A 17,515-nucleotide genomic window follows, 5' to 3' on the forward strand; every position below is an offset into this window, starting at 1 on the left:
CCGCCCCCGCCCCCCTTCCCGCTGACCGACAGCCCCGGCTGCCAATGGGAACTGGCGCTGGCGGACGGGTGCACGCTGGGAAGCCACAGTCCGTTTGCCGCCTTCGGAGCGCGCGGAGTGCGAAGGAAGAGCGAAGGGGTTTGCGTATTCCTGAGGGGGGGAAAGGACAAAAAAAAAAGAAAAGGGCGGGGGTAAGGTTTGCGTACACGCGCGAGGATGTATGTGAAACTGTCAGCTGTGTGTGGGTGATGATAATTAACAACAACAACAGGATGACGTTTGTATAGCGTCTTTCACGTCGGGAGGGGAGGAGGGGGTGGGGGGAGGGGGGAAAAGGGAAGGGGGAGAAGGGGGGGCTGGCCGATGGCACGGTCGAAGAGGAGGGTCTTGAAGGAGGCTAAGGAGGGGGTGATGCGGAGTGATCGGGGGGGGGGGATGGAGTTCCAGAGGTTGGGGGCAGAGTGGCTGAAGGCTCTCCCGCCAACGGTGGGGCGGGCGGGGCGGGGGACGTGGGGCAGGCCGGAGCCGGCTGAGCGGAGGGAGCGGGCGGGTTGGTAGGGGGTTTAGGAGGTGGCAGAGGTAGGGTGGGGTGGGGCGAGGCCACGGAGGGCTTTGTAGGTGAGGATCTTGAACTGGATCCTCTGGAGGATAGGGAGCACGTGGAGTCGGGTGAGGATGCGGGTGATGGGGTCACGGAGTTTGGTGCGGGAGAGGACAGGGGCTGCAGAGTTCTGGATTATCTGCAGCCTGTGGAGGGAGGAGTTGGGAAGGCCGACAAGCAGGGCGTTTGCATAGTCGAGCCTGGAGGTGACGAAGGCATGAACAAGTGTATCAACGGAGTGAGGTAGTGGCGGAGTCGGGCGATGTTACGGAGGTGAGGGAAGGCAGAGCGGGTCATGGCTTGGATGTGGGGAAGAAAAGACAGTTGAGGATCAAACAGGACACCCAGGTTCCTGACTGGCTTGGTGAGTTGAAATGTGCAACCATGGAGTTTGATGCTGCCAGAGCCTGAGGTGCTGGTGCGAGCCAGTCAGGAGGAGGACCTCAGTCTTGTTCACATACAACTGTAGGGAATTTGCCCTCATCCAAGACTTGATGTCCAACAGACATTCAGTCAGGGCAGCAGTGGTCCTGGAGTTGAGGGTGGAGGTAGAAAGATAGAGTTGTGTGTCATCCACATACGTATGGAAGTTCACCCCATGTCTGTGGATGATGTCACCAAGGGGGAGCATGTAGATATTAAAGAGGAGAGGGCCAAGGACAGAGCCCTGCGGGACGCCAGACGCGACAGTGCGGGGGCTGGAGTCGGACGAGAACGGGGGAGATAGGATTATGGAGTTTGGTGGTGGAGAGGACACGGTCTGCAGAACAAATATTCATGTGTTTGATATAGCGCCTTATCACGTCTTCAAGGCGTCTCAAAGCGGTTCACAGACTATACTGTAAAGTGAAGTGACTGTGTATTTTATTGGCGAAACGAGGCAGCCAATTGTGCACAGCAGCATCCCACAACCAGGTTCCTACTTACTGCTAGGTAAACAGAGGCGGGCGTGCGTGTTTACCCAACATTTCACCCTGCCGGGAATCAAACCCAGGTCTCTCACTTGCGAGTCCAGTGCTTTAACGACTGAGGTATAATTTTGTATTTTTGAGGAGAGACTGTTAAAGTTTGTGCCTAGTGAGGGTCTGTTTGGCGAAGGAGGTTCGAGAGAAGTCAACTTTGTTTTTCTGAGAGGTGGTCTACTTGTCTTATCCTTCTCTTTATTACCTCCCTAATCATGAGAATTCCAAGTTTTAAATTCATAAAAATGTTTTTACTATTACAACAATCCTATTTAATGCATACAATGCTACACATATTACCTCCATGATGTTGCTATTCAGCACACACGATTAATTCACAATACCAATACATTTGTACCAAAATTTCACTCGCCTTATGATCAATGCTAATTTTGTCTTTAGTATTTGCTTAGTGCAGTGCATTTTAGCGTCCAGATCTTTTTGTCATCGGCTTCATTCATATAAACTCCATCCGTATTAACTCCCATAACTTCAGCCTGTAATGCACTCCGAAATTTTGACCATGGGGCTTTATAAATTAAACGTTGCATTTTCCGCTTTACAATAAAGATAATAACACCTAAATATTTATGAAAACTAATGACCTTTGAGGGCTTCTTTACAATTGCGTAAGTAAAGTCAAATTGAATCATTTTGATGACATACTTAAATTGAATATCGCTGCAATTCGTTCAAAATTAATAGATGGTGATGTGTCTGTCCGTAGAATTTTATGTTTGGTAGATTTTTTTTGACGGTGGGTGCAACTTTTGGTTTAGATTAGCCTCTGTTCGTTAAATATATTAATTCCGACTGAGAAAGGTTGACTTGAATCCTTTGTGGAACCGTCTCCGAATTAATTCGGGTCTACGTTCACCACCGTTCCTCCTCGAATCTCCCTCCCTCTGAATTCCTGCATCGGTTTCTGTGTCTTTTATTCGCTTTGACGCATGTCATGAGTGTGAAAGAAATGAAAGTGCAGGTGTGGCGGGTACTGTTTCCCGTTACCGAAGCCGCTGACTCCGCACTCCGCTGGAAACATCTTCTTTGCTGTATGTGGTCCGGGTTCCGTCGGTATCTCTGTTTTATTCTTTTAGCGACAGGCGTTTCTCGTTCTGTCGACGCTTGGATTGCAAGTGTTACTGGTGGTGGGAGGGGAAGGGGGGGGGGGGGAGTGCTGCTGTTCTTGTCTGCTCTCTTCTCTCCCCCCCCCTCCTCCCCCGCCCTTTTTTTTCCCGGTTGAACGTGTCTCTTCCCGCCTGTGTGAAGCTCCAGTGGCGGCTCTGACAGACGCGGCTCTTCCCCTCCGTGTTGCCTCTCTCTGAATGAAACGGTCCTTATTTATATACAGCCTTGAGACTCCCTCTTTTGCCCGAGCGAGGCGGAGCTATCAGCGCGCAACCTTTCTCCCCCCCCCCCCCTCCCGGCTCAGGTACACTCACCAGCCCAGACCCGTGTCAGTAACGATCCCCCCCCCCCCTTGTTGCTGCTGAATCGACGGAAAGAGACGCCTTTGCTTTGCTCACTCGCCCCCCACCACCAAACGATGCGATCGAACAATGTCCTAACGGTGAGCTTAACCTCGGGACTCCGGCGGGACATCAACCAAAACCCCCCCGCGCTCAGGAGGAGGCGACATTGCGGTTCAGTTTGCACGTTCGGGGGCTTCTCGGTTGGAGCTTTTAAACCCATTTTGATTTCGGGGGTGAGTAGCTGGGGTTTGTCCTTTTGTAAACGCAGCGCTGTCTTTGCTTTGGATCTCAAAAAGCACGGAATACCGCACTTTACAGTGTGGAAAGTCCGAACTCCGTGCAATGAAAAATACTCGGTATCTCCAGTCGTTGTGACCGGCAGTGCTTCCTCGTGTGGCTGCGGGTCGGAGGCGTTATGTTGCGGGAGTTTAGGTTTTTATGCAACGTTTTCAAATGGCATTTGTTTCACGCTTCGCGCTCGGGTTATATTGTGATGCGTCGATGTTTATGGTGCAATGTAGAGGACCCGAGGGCGGTTTTTCGTTGAAGGAAAGTCGTATTTTGTTCGTTTGAAAAACTGCGAGGCGTGCGTTTCCTTGGTATTCCGATTATTCTGCATTTAAAATAGAAACGTATTTCAGTTTTCGACCAGGGAATGTCGGTTTTCAATATTTTGCTTTCGATGCAAACAAATTTACCTAATGACTAAAATAACATTGCACGTAGAGGCTATCAATCGGTGACGATGTAAACGGCTTATTTAAGATGTCAATCACTATACTTCGATCTTTCATTTGCAAGTAACAGATTAAACCAATTTTTATATATATTTCACTCTATTCTATTACGTTTTCATTCAAATATTAGCTGCATGTATCTCATATAGTATTTTGTGTTGCTTTAAATCTATTTTCATAACATTTAATTACCCATGATATTTTACTGATTTAAAATATATTCAAATATCATAAAGTCTGTATGGCTTTGCACTACACTGAAGAGAAATGAAACAAATGCAACACTGTCCATTTCATAGCTTTATGGCATTTTTTATTTTAAATGATTACCTACATCCAGTCAATAACAAAATCTGTGTTGATGTCTGCCTGACATCAAGATGGTGCAAAAAAAGGATGCACCTTCTCACGGTCTGTTCGTTATCCCCCCCCCCACAAAAAGTAACATGGCATTATTTTCATTGCAAGATTGACAGCTGTTGGAGTTGATTTTGCCCCCAAACATTTGCTGGAAGCTGTGTTTGTTTGTGTAATTTCACTAATGGGTGAAGTGGAGCCCCCAAGTAAATCAGCCTAACGTTCTAACTCCATAAATGACCAGAGTTAATGTCACTTGAAAAGTGGCCGTGAGAAGATGCCATAAGAGAACTCCATTGCTGATTTTCCCTCCTTTACTGTGGGAGTTCGGCTGACTTTGGGAGCCCAACAACATTAGGAATCGCAAGCACGATGCACCTTCAGTCGTTCTCTTGTGCATCACATTGGGACACGTTTCCAACAATGGAAACGAGAGGTCACCTTGTGCTTTATTCGTGAAGGAATGAACTGAGGGAAGGAAGCTTCACAAGGTTAGGGGAAATTACCATTGAATGGTGCAGTACATATAAACATCGAAGCTTTGTACTTTGGACAATTGCAATGACATCTTGATCTCTGTTTGTTCCAGAAAAAGGTTCCTCTCACCCATTTGTCAAGCATCCATTACTAACCAAGGAATAGTTACCACAGTTTATGCTTTCATAATCATAGTAGAACTAATAAACAAATGTATAGAGGAAAGATAAACACATGTAAATACAATAGAAAATATTATAATTGATTGCATTTAAATCTACTTTATTGCACACAATCTCGGTTCATTTAATTCAAAGAGTAGGTAAGAGCACATAATAATGCAAATTGCCTGTGGATATAGCATGACAACTTCCCATGACCATCTGTTAGTGGAGAAAATGGCTTCTGTCACGTCACGGAGTGTATTATATAGGAACTAGTAATAAAGAACAACAAGTATGTGATATCACAGGTGCATGCAGCACATTGACTTAAGAGATGGAAAAGAACAGAAAAATAAGCTTTACGTCATGACATTAGAGCATTTAGTTTACAGGGATATACATTTCAGGACACAAGAGCGGTAAAAGGTTTACACGTGTGTTCAACATTGTAATTTCCAAGCGTAAGAAAAAAAACAAACAGAAAACCTATTCATTGTGGAGGAAAAAAAAGGAGACTCCTAAGTGGAGTATTGATGATTTGGTGTTCAGATAGATTGGCTTCCAGGCTATATATACCACTGTATCACGAGCGCTTTGTTTCAGGAAGAGATGCAAGCAATTTTTTAAGATTTAGTTTTTTTTCTTCTGCAGTAAATGAACTTGACATTGCAACATTGATGTTCCTTGTGGGTCTGTTGAGACTCCGGGTGACCCCAGTGGACAGAGTTGTGTTGTGTTACTATGGATGTCACCAAGGAGATGTGTGTAACTAACTAGGAGGGGAGCAGGTGAACCAAGCTAAAAGGGTAACAGTACTGGCTTGGGATGCTAGCTAAAATATAACTTTTGTGCTGCTTATTTTATTGAATGTAAAGCGACAACTGACAACACAGGAGTGTTACTATGCAACATTACAAAGAGCCGGGAAATGTATCCCCACCATCTCCAAAGTTATTTAACCCTTTTGTGGTGCTTATTTGTCGTGCATCAAAATGACCATAATCGTAAAATCTCAACCAGATGTTGCTGCATTAACTTGCAACCTGAAATTACACCATTTGCTGATAAGTTTACTTAAAAGCCGCAAATCAGAATAAAGGTTTTGTTGTCAACTTTTAGCTTTCTAACATTTCTTCAAACTTTTCAGGTCTTTCCTTGGGCAATAAACTGTTTGAATGCAAATCAACAGTTGCGATCACAACTTATGAATGTTGAATGATTGTGAATGCTGTATTTTTGAAATGTATTCTTGATCCTATTGTCACAAGAGAAAATTTGCTCAAATTAATCTTGGTACATTACACAAGAAAGGACAGCCATGTTTGGAGGCCATGTTTGCCTCAGTAAAATTTTGACCCAAGCCATATAAATGCAAGTGATGGTGTTGTTGTTTCGAGCCAAATGGATCACTCCAGATTTATGAATCTATTAGAAATCTTTGAGTAGGTAACTAAATTAGTAGATCAAGTCTATTCAGCGGATAAAATGTATGCTGTGCGTATCTAAAGTGATGCAAACAGAAAATAGCATTTATATTTCCTGCTGCAAATTGACATTGACTAGTAGGTATATCGGTACTATATACTAAGCACATGTACGGAACTGCGCTAAACACAACAAGCAACAATTTGTCTGTAGTGTTATTAAAAGAGCGGCTACATGAACGTCTCATAACATTGTTAAAGCTCATGATGGCAAATTAGCTAATTGAGGTGAAAACAAGCTTGGCAAGAGGAAACAAAGTAATGATAAAAGGTTAAAACTCCACCGAGGAGCAGTACGTTGAGAAGACATTTGATGATGGTGCCATGCTTTGCAGCAGGTTAGAAGTGATGCAGTTCCAAAAGATCTGAATTTAATTAGTAAATGAATAAATCAATGGCAAATTAATATGAAGTATACGTGCTTGACTTGTTTCTTATTAAAAGTGGAAAAGATGAGGACTTCAGTGTCACTATTGATCTTTGCAGAGGTTGCAAGAAGAAGGATAGTTCTGTCACTTAGATCTTCGAGGCTCACAAACCTGAATTTATTTGATTGGAGGAAGGAAAGATTGAGAGGGGACACAAAACAGATCTTTAAAATGCTGAGGTACGCGGGCTATTTAAATGTTACACATATAATTCAATTTTACATTCATGATGTATTATTTTCTTATAATTTAATATTGGAATGAGCTAATTAGAAGAGTGTAGGGTCAGTCACAAAATCGAACAAAGTAGTGGTTAGCCCCTACATTAAGATCCACAAACTAGAATGCATGTAGCAGAATAATCCCAATCTCTATTAAACATTTACTTTATGAACATTCTATCACGTTTGGGAATAGGGAGAAAAGGGGAAGTAATTTACAGTAACCTGTTTTGCACTTGTCCAGCAATTCATGTATCATATAATTTGTATTTAAAAATGAGTATGAAAGTTTCAATTTCAATTATGTTATCTACCATGACATACATGGAAAAGGTGGTGAAGAGCTTTGGGATATGCTATATATTCCACTATTGTTCTGACCGTAACCCACTTGTGACTGGAGCTCCCCTGAGTTATCAGGTCAGTTGGCTTGTGAGATCAAAATTATGTCCCTTGGTTCCTCATCATGTATCCTTTATATATACTTGAGGGAGGGAAATCAACATCAATATAGAAATTAGAAGGCAATAAAAAAGTGACAACGTTTCTAAAATTAAGTACAAAACCACAGGAAATAACCCGTGAGTCTTGTGCAACCTACAATGGGTTAAACACATCAACACTCAACATTTGAGGTCACAATACACACTTCTAGAACCTGTTTCTTGGTTAAATACAAATGGAAATTCAATTGGTCTTATCACCTTTAGGATTCGCTGTTATTTAATTGCCACGCTGCCGCAGCAGTTGGGGGTGGGTGCTTCTCCGGAGAGCAATTACTTGGGGAATGTGAGGTTGTAATTGGGCAGGTGTGTGGAACATAATCGTAGCTAGCTGCAAATTAATGTTGAAGATGGTTGCTTCCTTAGACTTGTATGCATGTCTGCGCACGTGATGTGAGAAGTTTCAGGATTGATGCTGCTGCAGCACCATAATTGAGCAGCAATAGGATTTTTATTGATTAATTACTCACCACCCTTCCACTTACATTATTCTCCATTTACTCCTCACCCATGTCAATTTCGACCAAAGACCTCTCCCACTGCCTGCTAAGACAGCTCCACATTATCCAGTAGAGATGCGTGCACACGTATAATGGGATTTCAGATTCAGATAATTCATGAGATGTTTTAGGAAATGTCAGGTGAAGATCCAATTTTTGTCTTTCTTTGTTCAAAGTGTAATACTTATTCCCTTTAACAATGCGGGAACTTAATCCAGTTGGCTTATATGATGCTTATGAAGAGGATATAAATAAAATAAAATTGGTCTTTAATTGTAAGGGATAAATGGAACACATAGATTTAAAATTAAAATGATGCAAGCAGAACTAGAGATTAGAAGATAATTTTTTTGCTATAGGGCAGTGCAACAGACACCACTGTCGATGCTGTGTTAATTAACTCCTTCAAAAAAAACTTGATAAGTATCTGCAGGAGGATAGTAATTGAGGGATAAAGGAATTAGTTCATCTGAGAAGAACAAATAGAAAGATGTGGGGAACCTGGCACCGAATCCTCTGTATTCCAATTTATTTTATTGAGAAACCTAGGTGAAGAGCCAAGGGATATGGTGCAAGATAATGCCTAAAAAGAATAGCAGCAAAAGGCCGAGGCAAACCCAAAAGTAGTAGTTCGGTAATTCTGCGCTTGGAAGTTAAATAATAATAATAATCCTTTCATTTGATATTGCACCTTATGCTGTTGAGATGTCTCAAAGCGCTTCACAGGGTACACTGTAAAGGGTAGTGATTGTGTGTCTTGTGAGTGAAACGCGGCAGCCAAATGCCTGTAGATAGTTGGAAAAGGGGAAGACTAATGGAGGTAATGAGCTCCACTGCCTTGAGGTCTTGGGAATGAATGAGTTAAAGTAGAAGAGGTGAGAGGATGACTTGTGAAGCAACAAGCCTTTTCTTGTACCCTCTCCCAAAGTGTGAAATAGGTGGAATCTAACAGGTAGGAAATAAGTGCTATTTATTCTTGTTTTCTGATACTGCTTATGGAAGGTATCAATGACTATCAATTTCACTAGCTCTAAAAATCCTATTTACTATCTGCTGAATTTCAGTGTCCTAAATTCAGGTATTCATGAAGCTGAATTCAAAGGTTGTCTTAATATATTTTGTTCCAATTGTAAACACTGGATACTAATTAAATCTGAAAAGATAAACACAACAGCTAGTAGTACTGACAGACCAATGGTAGTACAGACAGTGATAGCTGGGGAAAGTATCAGAACTTATGTCACTTGCTGCTTTTCATTTACACTTCCTAGAATCCATATTGTTCCCTGGTTGCCTACAATCTCTGGTAATTAGAACTTTCACCTATTGCTTTCAAAAGTAGGCAAGCCTCGACATGCACCCTCTGTTTCACTTAAATTCATGATTATTGACAGTTTTCAACTAATTATGCTTAAATTGGGAAGAAGAAATGCCAGCCAACTTGTGAAAGTTTTCACCAATGTGTGTGCAAATTAAAAATGGCTGTACGAACTAAGGTTAAAGAAAAAACTGTTTTAACAAAAGAATTCCAGAGAATTCTATGAACAATATGTAGTAAAAAAATGAATTAAAAGACCACTTCCAGGGTATAGAAGACCGCCATTCATCACATTTCTGTGCTGTTGTTCATGGTTCCATCTTTACAATGTAGGAAAATAGGAATTGGGGGGCTACTCAGTCCAGGAAGCCCATTCCATCAGTTTATTAGAATTTGGAAAACCTTTTAACATCAAATCCCTGTACCTTTTGCTATATCCTAGGTAGTACCTAAATATCTTTTTTTTACATATTCCTGTTGATTCCACTTCTTCAGCTTTCTTGGGCAGAGCGTTCCACATCTTCACAGCCCTCTGTGTGAAAATATGATGCATAACCTCAGTCTTGGTTGTTATTTTCAGGTTATGTCTCTTTGCAAAGGGTCCCTCTCATGAACAGTTGTCTACCTGTCAATTCCTTGTATCATTTTCAAGGACACATTGACAGCCCAAACGTGATGGATCTTGGTTGAACAGATTTCCAGAGACGCACAATAATGTTTAGTCAAAATATTGACGTTGAAACTGCCTAAACAATATTATACAACTTTACATTACCAAAGGGGGATCCCATCCATTTCGTAAGCAGGTGGGAGTGACATGCCAAGATTATGAGGGCTGGGAAGAGTGTGTACAGTATTTGGAGCTATATTTACTATGCAGGCAAGTTTCTTTGAAAAAAAGTAACCCCTCCTCCACAGCATGATTCAAGATCAGGAATACACCATGTGAGCAGTCACAAACTATTGGTTCTATTCCTCACTATAGCTTATAGTGGAGCCCCTAACAGACCAAATACACTGCATCACTTGCCAACATAAAGGCGGTTATTTGTAAGTGCAGCACAACAAATTTACTGAACTTGCTTGAATAGAATAAATTAACTAAGCACATTGATAAATCCACAATGTTTATCCACTGCAGTAGAATAATCCCCCAGTGGATCCCTATTTCCTATTGCTGTCAACAGAAAGGATTACGAGTGACGATCCCAGGCTGTAATGTTACTCTCCATCCAGCAGAGGGCTTGTAAATCACCTTTCTAAAAACAAATTTGATTTTCTTATAACAATCATTCAGGTTAGCCCAGATGCTATTCTCTATAAGTTCATTTTTTATCTCAACAGATATGCCAAAATGACGTTGCGCAACATAATTTTACCGTTCAAAATACTAGAAACGAGCACCACAGTACTCAGTTAATCTGCTTAGTCTGATCAGTGGTTAATTGCGATGTAGTGACTATTCTTCATGGGTTCTAGATTGTGTGGAATTCTAAAATGTTGTGGAATTCACCAACACAGTTTTGATTTTTACGTCTGCATTGAATCTCAATTTTAATGTTATCTTACTCAGTTTTCAAAGTTCTGTGCTCCAAAAAAATGCTGATTCTGTAGTAGTACTTCAGTACAGATCTAATCATTCACTTTTATGGGTTATGAACCTGCCAATATGTTTTTTACTTTCACCTCTTAGGCTTTCACTGGTCATGTAGGGACGACTAATCCTCCATTGAGGCAGTCAAATGTTGGTGGTTGTGTATATTAGGCAGGAATAAAAATGCACCACTGAAATTTTGGAGGATATTTGGACAGATTCAATTGCTCCAACAACATGCTGTATATTTTGAAAGGTGAAACGCAAAGGTTCATACTGCAGGATGTCACCAAGATTGAAAAAAATGTCGGAAAAAGTACAAGACGCATCATAAAGTAGTAGTTAAGTGGCTGGTATTTTGGTTTTAGAAGCATGAAGATTGTAGGAGGAAAGATTGCCTGAGGGAGGAGATATGGAGTTTAACATTTTTGGTGATGCTGGGAAGGAATGAGTTAAAAGTAGGAGATAGTGCGATCTATCTTGAACTCAGCACAGTGCGGAGGGAAGAGCGTGCAGGATGGCGTATTTGAAACTTAGGAGGAACACGAGGAGAATTCAGAGGAGCAATAAGGAGAAAGAGAAGAAATGTTGAAGACCAGAGGTAAAGCAAGTTACCAGCTCATTCTTGTGCCTTAGCTAAGGGAGAAAGATCCTTATGCTGTAATGGAATGCTTGTTGTGACAAACATTTGCAGTATAGTTTCAATTTTCTCAAGTCAACACTTTTTTTTTAATGTGCGAGTACGAATGTTGTCCTCGTTCTGCAGAGTTTTTTTTATATCCCAATCAGTACACCAACAATTTGCCATACAATCTTTTAACTGCACGGGTGCCCTTTAAATCGAGGTGACCTGCGAACGGCCAACCGTCCTCTGGTGGTGAAAACTTTCTTTTGAAGTTTACGCCCGACGTTTGGCTTCCGATACCGAGAAAAAAGCCTGTGCCACACTTCCACTTAATCTTTTCCCCAACACCAATGCCGTCACCGTGGAGACAGGGACGCTACATGCTGAGCAGCAGTAAATAATGTAGGTTCACAATAGCAGGCCACTCCTGTTCACTGGATCCCCGTGGAATGTTTTTTTTTAAAAAGCAGTTACAGGTATGGTTGCAGTCGAGTGACACTTTTATTAAATGTTAAGGACTTCTTGTTTCTTAATACGTCGGGGTAAAAGTAGCGAGCTTGTGTGGTGGGAGGTTTTTAGTAAATGTGGAAAAGTTTGGCTCTGTTGTAGAGCTTCACATAATGATTAGCACTTAGATTTCTGGAAGCAGATTTGATCCATTTTGAGCAAGCAGTGGAAAGCACCTGCGCATAGTAGATAGTTAAGCACTGGATGTTTAAGATTTGTTTTGCAATGGCAACCGCATAGATACAATCCATTTATACTGTTTGCTTTACCCGTGTCATTTTTTTTTTGATTTGGCACTGTTACTGAGGGCAATGAAATGTGATCAGTCCCTTACTTGTGTTTATATCAGCTCATAAATGGGGTGTACTATAGATAGTTTCTGTCCAGAAACGAGAGAGAAAAAGCATGTAAAGCTGTTATTGATTGAGGATTTATGCAGCACATTGGTGGTAAAGGTTTGAATATTTTAAAGTTACTTTTTAAAAAAAAGAATTACTGTGTTCCATTGCCTTTTTAATTGATTTACAAATGCTTTATTCACAAAACCGTAGAGCGATGCAGGAAGGACTTTAAACTGTTCTGCCAAGCATGCACTAATCATTTGACTGGGGATTTGAACTCTTAAAGAGTCATGATCCTTGTTGAAATTTACTGGGTCAAATGTTTGTTTCAGTTCTCTCTCTTCGATTTGCGCCTCAGAAAGTGCTGACTCATGATTCCATGGGTGCCATTCGCTCTGTGGTACCCAACCCAACTAACCACTCTGTGAGCCTGGACAGTTTGAGTTGGCAGGTTATGATACTGTTGGAGGGGGAATTAAAATAGTCCAATATTCGCGGACGTACTCTTTGCAGCAAAGGCGTGACATGCGGGTTTGGATTGTCAACAGTAGAGATCAGAACCCAAATCCAGAGTGAAACTAAAACAACTTTTATCAAATATATTTTACAGCAAACTAAGATCTAACTCTTCTGTGGTTGAACTAGATACATTGGCTGCATCTGGTAGCATCGTGAGGTAAAAATCCATAGAACAATATGAGAGTGGTACTATATTTGTATTATAGCAACGACAGTTCCAACCCAGGAATCAAGCTATTACCAGATAAATCATTTCAGTTAATATCAAACAAACTGCCGGTCAATCCTGACTGCAATTTTCTTTTCATGGCTGCTTGTGGGACATTGCTGTCCTAGTGTGTTTGCATACATACACGGTCTTTCCATTTCATAGTAAATCCTGTGAAGTGCTTTGAGACATGATAAGATGCTATACCAAAAGCAAATGATTATAATTATTACTAAAACAGTATCAATTGAAGGTTGATAATAAAAAAAGTTTGGAGCTCCACTGGTCATTTCAATCATGTTCTTATTGTTTTAGTCTTGGGCCAGGCCCAGTCCAGAACATATAGTACCTACATATCTATTAGTCCAGTACATATAGTACCTACACAAGTACTTCTCCAGTACAAACACGAATGCTCATCTAATACATGCAGTCCCTACACAAATACCAGTCCAAAACACAAAGTCCATACATAGGTACCAGTCCAATACATGCAGTATATTCAAAGTTCTAATCCAGTATATGCATCACATTCATGCAGGTTAAACAGAATGGACATGCCATTGTACTGAAATGTTATATTGTCTAATGGATTAATCGAATGAATAGTGTGTATGGGATCACTTCTTCAATGGTTGAGCTATATAAAGTTAGTAAATCAGCTCCACAGTGTAGTATTGGAGCCATGTAAAGCCAGAAGTTTGGTTCCTGGTCCGTGTTGTGTTTGATTTTCTCAGCTGGGGTGGTGAAGATGGTTTATTAGTTTCTCAGGAATAAGCTTCACTCTCTGTGAGCTCCATTGGTGCTTCAGACATCAAGTTTCCTTAGTTTGTCAACCATAACCTTTACATTTTTAAAAGAGATGATATTACTATGATCCAGCCAGTTTGCTTCTATAGGTTTATCATTTTCCCAATCAATTTGTTGGCAAATCGCAGCTGATCTTGTTCTGTATGAATATTGAATAAGACTGCCTTATGCTAAATTATGGCATTTAGAAAGTAAATTATTGAAAGCTGGTTAATACTGGATTATTCAGAAGATATCACCCTAATAGAAATAGAACCAAAGATGATCTGCGCTTATTTCTTTGCTGCTGCAGAGTCTCTCTGAGAGTGATTGGGCCAAGCGCTGATTAATGAGCTATAAATTGAGAATGGAGCTCTGAATAATCATCATGAATGGAGGCAAATCTGCCAGCTAGTTCTAGCTCCTTGTTGCACAAGTTCATGCACCTAGACCAAGTTAATATCCAGCAAGTTTCTGGCTTGAGATGATTGTATGGTGTAACTCAGCCAGATAAACTGGAGGTATTGTGTTCTCAAATCTGATTGTTTGTCTCATCTGCTTCCTCAAGTGATGTGTTGTCCTTAAAGAGACTTCTTGACAACGTGAGCACCCAATCTCAATAGCTCAAACACTCTGTCCCATATAAACTATGTTGTAACAAAGGGTGCGTTACTGAGATTTTCTATAGTTCAGTCAGGGAACCATAAATAATATACTTTGGTCAAACATGAACAATGAAGTACATGAAATCTGGAATAATTTTTGGAAAGGACAAAAGTGTATTGCACAGCCATAAATTTGGGCAGATTCTATGACTGGACAATTTTTGCATAAATATTGAATGGGTAGAAGAAATGGGCTTGTTGGCCAAACGACTTGTTCTCGCTTTCTTGCATGAAAACTCAGAATGGCTCAGAACCCGAGACTGTGTTAACTGAGTATTTAATAGTAAAATAATAATCCTTGCATTTGGTATACTGGTGTTCACGTCAGGAGGACATCCTAAAATGTTTCGCAAAATTTATTTTAAAGTGTAATGACTATGTATTTGTATTTTGTAGGGGAACCCAGCAGCTAAGTTGAACACCAAAATGCTGCCCTTTGTGAAGGGTGCTGCAAGTTGCTGTTGTTTTAGACAAAGAAAGGTATAATGGATTTACTTACATGGGTCTCCCATGCCCCATGCTAAAAGTGCAACAGACCACAAGCTAGGCCTTTCTGGTGTACGTACAATGATCATACATACATGATGCCTTCATTTTTCAGGCATGGTGTAATCTCCTTGATTTATCTGTGCTATTCTTTTTTTAAAAATATTAACCAATAAATAGAAGAATTATTGTTCTGAGTTACCTGTCTTACAACCTTTGCATTGTACTTTTTGGAGTAATGTGCTTTCTGACCTATGCATTGTGCTGTGTTATTTAGTGACCTGACCTGATTCAGGACAAGCTCCGTTATGTGTTTTCCATCTATATAACGTGCTTGGACATGATGCCTTTAGAAGACAAAGAGAAAAAAAACTTTATATTTGGCTCAAGCCCTGGATTTAGTGTACCTTCACGGTTAATATGTATTGAAATCAAAACTCATTGTACCTTCTCATACTTCAACCCAGGACCTCCTTATCTCCCGGAATCTTGCCTCCTCAAACAATATTTCTTCACAACCAACTTTGGCATCATCTAATCACACATACATTTTTGATATCTCATCTATTCTTCCTGTCCTTTTTAATCTTGGTGCACTATTGACCTTGGACCTTCACCTAATGTTTTTTTTAACACTTCTTTTTTTCTTCCTCTTTTTTACAGTATTACCTTTAAGTGTTCCAAAACCAATAAATTACATTTGTATAGCGCCTTTCATGTCGGGATGATGTCCCAAGGCACTCCAGAACAATTTAGATGATCTTTTTGTGTTTCTCCAATGATTTCCTGAGCGCCTGGATTTTTTCCACAGCACAATTGCTGTACTTGGAAATTATTGACACAAGATGGACATTTGCATGTCTACAGCAACGAGAGCAGCAGATGGGGCTATTGCTCTGCTACTATCTGAAGTAACTACGACTGAATTCTTCTGCATGAGAGTCGCAGCACAGGCTGAGAGAATTCATTTCTCATGCTATATGGCATGCCTATCTCAATGTCAGTATAATAATAATAATAATCCTTGCATTTGATAGAGAGCCTTTTCACATCTTCGAGACATCTCAAAGTGCTTCACAGAATATACTGTAAAGTGAATTGACTACATTTTGTGGGCGAAACACAGCAGCCAATTGTGCACAGCAGTGTCCCACAAACAGTCGTGGATTGATTGAAGTGACCAAATTATTTTTTTCTTTTGAAGGAATTATTACCCCCGGAAAAGCAATCCGCCAATTGACTAACAACACATCCGGGTTTCTACTAACAGCTAGGTAAACAGAGCAGTGTGATAATACGCGTTCTGAAAGGAGGGATGGGGGATTGAAGCAGGGTTCCTGCTTATGGTTGCTATCTACCCACTTATGATTGGTGTAAAGTGTGTTTGTGTGGCAGCTGGGTGAGGAGAGAATCAGGCTTTGGTGTAATGTTCCCATTATCTTGCCACTCACTATCTACTGCTCACATATGAAGAATAGCCATTTGGGCAAAGTACCAGTGGCTTGGAATTATACTCCAGTATGCCTCAGCAGTTCCAAGAAGCGAGAGAGTAAAATACAAATCAGTTTCAAAACTACCTTTTTTTTATCCCCCCAAACATCTGTCATAAAAAAATGTACCTTAACATTTGGTTGATCAGTTCCATGTGAGCCATCACTAAGTAAACTGATTTGAATAAGCAACTGAGCCCAGCTCTGTGAGGCAGCTGAATAAATCTGTACATAATCGGGTACATAATACATAACTATTTCTCAGTGTCTCAATTCATGTCTGATACATTATTGGGCTCAGGATCTTCAGCTGAGCCTCTTCATCCATCACTTACAGTTCAAATAAAATGTTTCTGCGTGAAGTCTATTAAAGGGAAAAAGCCTGAATTTTCAGTTTTTGTATAATATTGAGACTCGTTAATGAAGGCATCATATTGAATTCTTTTAACTAAACATTTCTCTTTATCAGACTTGATTCTAATCTCAAATGTTGAGATTATTTATCTATAGAAATTATATTTTATACTTTAATGGAATTTGGGCATGCCATGTCCTCATTGATGTACAGCACATTGATCAACAGTGAGAAGCATTGTGGAATATTTAGGAACAAAGTAAATAGGCCTTGGGAAATGTGGAGATCCAGTAAATGTATTTTGTAAATTGATTTGACAATTCAACTGGAAAAGTTTACACGTTGGCTATACGGTTGTAATGGCAAAACCCAAAGAAGCTATCTAACAGAGTTGCAGATGTTAAAACTATTGTGCGGCGAGAGACTGAAAAGGCAGATTTGAGAGCCTGGCTGGTTTTGATCCTATGTTTCCAGTCAAGGTTAGTTTGGGCTCAGGTGTGTAGTAATGTTTTATTCTCCCGGGTCCCTGGAGAGAGAAATGTGAACAGGTGGATAAGGTGCAGATAAAGGGTGATACAAACCTTCTGGGCAGGTTTGGGCTTGTGCAAGGTTGGCAAAGATCACCTCTCCCAATATTCCCTGCTCAGTTTGTATCGTCACACACTGAGGACCTCTAGAGGCCTTTCAGAAATATTAATATCTGATTGCAATT

General features: G+C 40.7%; 1 protein-coding gene across 2 annotated transcripts in view; it reads left to right on the forward strand.

Annotated features, from left to right (window-relative positions):
* The first annotated feature begins 119 nt into the window (after positions 1–119).
* Positions 120–17,515, forward strand: part of tp73 (tumor protein p73) — a 45,989-nt gene continuing 28,593 nt past the window's right edge. Inside the window, exon 1 of one of the 2 annotated variants that reach the window (XM_042343481.1) lies at positions 120–191. The gene's annotated coding sequence lies outside the window, so the exon portion shown is untranslated. Of the gene's footprint in view, positions 192–11,903; positions 11,920–17,515 lie in introns of those variants that run through there. The other variant, XM_007902092.2, reaches the window with a different exon arrangement.

The sequence above is a fragment of the Callorhinchus milii genome, unplaced genomic scaffold, assembly GCF_018977255.1.
Source record: "Callorhinchus milii isolate IMCB2004 unplaced genomic scaffold, IMCB_Cmil_1.0 Scaffold24, whole genome shotgun sequence".
Lineage (NCBI taxonomy): Eukaryota > Metazoa > Chordata > Chondrichthyes > Chimaeriformes > Callorhinchidae > Callorhinchus > Callorhinchus milii.